At 39.2% G+C, this 2,992-nt stretch overlaps 1 pseudogene; it reads left to right on the forward strand.

Annotated features, from left to right (window-relative positions):
* On the forward strand, window positions 1-2,171 carry LOC119360385 (annotated as a pseudogene).
* Window positions 2,172-2,992: the final 821 nt, after the last annotated feature.

Raw genomic sequence — 2,992 nt, forward strand, 5'->3', positions numbered from 1 at the left:
ATGGCGTCCCCAAGCTTTTTAGGCTGGCTGCTGCTCCTCTGTCCGTGGCGTCCCAGAGAAGCAAGGTGTGTTGCTGCTACTGCCTACAAATTGCTCCCTACACTGCTTGATGTTACTATTCATCCATCCATAGCGAGAGATGTGTTGCTACTGCCGCTGTAGGTTGACATTTGTGCGCTCTTGCTGCTGTAGATTTGATTATCTGTAGCTTTTTAGGATGCTGCTACTGATGCTGCCGCCTCTGTTGTATCATTTGTATGTTGCTGCTGTTGGATTCTGTCATTCAAAACTACTTCATTGGCATGTCTATTAGTTTGGTTACTCCTGTTTTAGGTGTTTGTCTTGAGGATTACTCGATGGATTTGTCAAAAGTATTTATCTATTGGTCTGGGTTGGTTCTTGATTTAGTTCTTTGGGTTGAGGATTAATTACATGGCTGCTTAGCTCTAGAGATTATGCATGTCATAGTTGCAGTTCTTAGATGTTTGATTGAGGCCTGTCAGGCAGAGAGGATGAGATGGGTTGTGCACGGCCTTGTGTTTTTTGAAATTTTCTACCTGAGTTGAGGATGGTGCTTTGGCTTGGATGGAAATGTAGTGGACAATGTTTACCTGCCATGGGTGTTCTGTGAATCATACTGAGATTCCCAAGGGCTGGATTTGTTTGTGTTGGATTGGAGCTTCAGAAGGAGAGGGGAAGGGACAGTCAGTAGTTGTTTAGATGGTGTTACTGTTGATTTGTTTTTATTAGTCCTACCTTGGTTATTTATCTTAGGGAGTTTTTCTAGGGAGGCTTTGGATTGTATCCTTGGATCCTGATCCCTGAATGATGTAGCTGCAATTGTGTCTTGCAGGTTGCATATCAAGCAGGCTTTGTCTGGAATAATATTTGCTGATAAGGAGGATCCTGGACTAGAGTGGGTGGAGTACAAATCAAAGAGACCAACATGTTCACTATCGATAAATTTCAGCAGGTGGACTTTAATTCGTGGACATTTATTTTGTTCTGCCTCTGAGGTTCGAGCATTTCTAAGGGGTTATATTGTTAGTGCACATATTGGATTCTTTCCGAGAAGGAATTTGCATTGAGATATCACACCACTAGAATGCTGGAGACTGTCCTTCGAGCCGTTGTGCTTGGAGAAGATGACACCGGTGAATAATCCCCCAAGTAAACAATATTAGGATTCCACTATCTTAGGCGTTTACTTGCATCATGATGTCCTCATAGTAAGATTACCATATATGTTTTGACTTCAACAGAAACTTGAAGATTCCTTCACGGAAACCATCCATTGTATGTGAGAATTGTATTTACTCTCTTGATGGCAATGATTCAGTCAGAGCTTTCCACACAATGGACCCAAAGGGGGTGTTCGACACATTTATTGTTTTTCATGAAAATCAAGGGAAAGTAGTACCACTCACCGGCTCTTCAACTTATGATCCTGAGGTGAGTTCTCATGGTCAAGTGTTGTAATCTTGGTATCGATGTACTCACGACAGGTTCATTCTAAGATATACCGTTTTTCCTTTGTCACTAGATTCCCACCAAGGATAGGATAAATGTGTGACCAAGAGGAGCGGATTGTATGGAGCAACGCTTGATGAGGCTCATACAGTTGTCCTTGAAATGGATAACAATGGTCATCTGATTCAGGTATATTTCAGTCTATGGTAGAGGTAATTCCAACAAATGCTTTAGAAAAGTGGGTCTAAATAACTATGGTTGTGCTTGTAGCTAATGCATTTCAAGAGTAGCGTGGCATGCGTGGATTGGTGGCTTAACTTTAATCATGCCGACATCGAAACCCTTGTGTTTTATCTAAACTTTTTGGGCATTGTTTGTTGCTTGTTAAAGTTTAAATCAGTAGACATTTACTATCTGATGATTCAATATCAGGCCTATCAATCACGTGACTTGCCTGCTAAGCTGATATAATATATGAGTATTTTTTGGCACATATATTTGTTCTGCTATGTTTGAGACATGTATAATTTATCTCAACTGTGTTATAATTTACTATTTTATTCTGTACAATTTAGTCCAATATCGGTGTTAGTTCATACTTGCTTCTAAGCTTAGTTTGTAGAGCTAATGTCTGACTATCTCTCTGGGTTCTGACTATATCTTCCTGAGATCATTTCTCTTATTTGCTTCTACAGATTTGAGTCAATTATTGAAATATTTTGTACAGATATGTGTATGTACCTGTTCATTTGTGATGATGACAATGGGATCAATTTTGTTTCTGTCAAAAGGAGAGGTAACTATTTTTAATCCTTATGCCTGTAGTCAGTTTGACAACTACAAATTGGATATAGATAATTTAAGTAATCTTAGATGCAAAGAGAAAGCTTTCATTTCCTACAAACTGCAAGCTACAAAATTGTCCGTCGTATTTTATCACAAAGTAGGAGAGAGAACTATTATTCAAACACACCAAGACACATTATTATCCATGTTACATATTTGCCCCAACATCCATACATGTTGGCTACCAATTCTTCACCATAAATCCAGAAGAGAACTAGCATAACAATTGGAGCTTTGTCCTGCAGTTTATTTAAAGCTACAAACTCCGAGCTACAGCCTGGAAGACAGGTTTTTGGGGTTGAGCTTAGCATGCATAGTTGATGCAGAATGCAACTATAACCGGCGCAGCGGAGCGCGCCTTACCCATAATTCTGCTTATTGTGGTTGTCGTTCTTCGAATCAAAAGGTTATCCAGTCGGTTCCCAATTCTGCTTATTATGGTCCTTGCTTAGCCATATAATCACATGCTAGATAGGTCACATGGTTGATTAGAAAAGAGCATTGAGGGTCTATGCTTATTGTGATTGTAGTTCTTCAAACCAAAATGTCATTATTGGTTGCTAGGTTAATTTGGTTATCCAGTCGGCTCCCAATTTCCAATTTCTTATTATATGAAGAATTGGTGTTTTACTCTTAATTATTTTGTTCAGTTTTTTTTCTGATTCTTTGCTTGTTG

Source organism: Triticum dicoccoides, chromosome 2B, assembly GCF_002162155.2.
Source record: "Triticum dicoccoides isolate Atlit2015 ecotype Zavitan chromosome 2B, WEW_v2.0, whole genome shotgun sequence".
NCBI classification, from domain to species: domain Eukaryota; kingdom Viridiplantae; phylum Streptophyta; class Magnoliopsida; order Poales; family Poaceae; genus Triticum; species Triticum dicoccoides.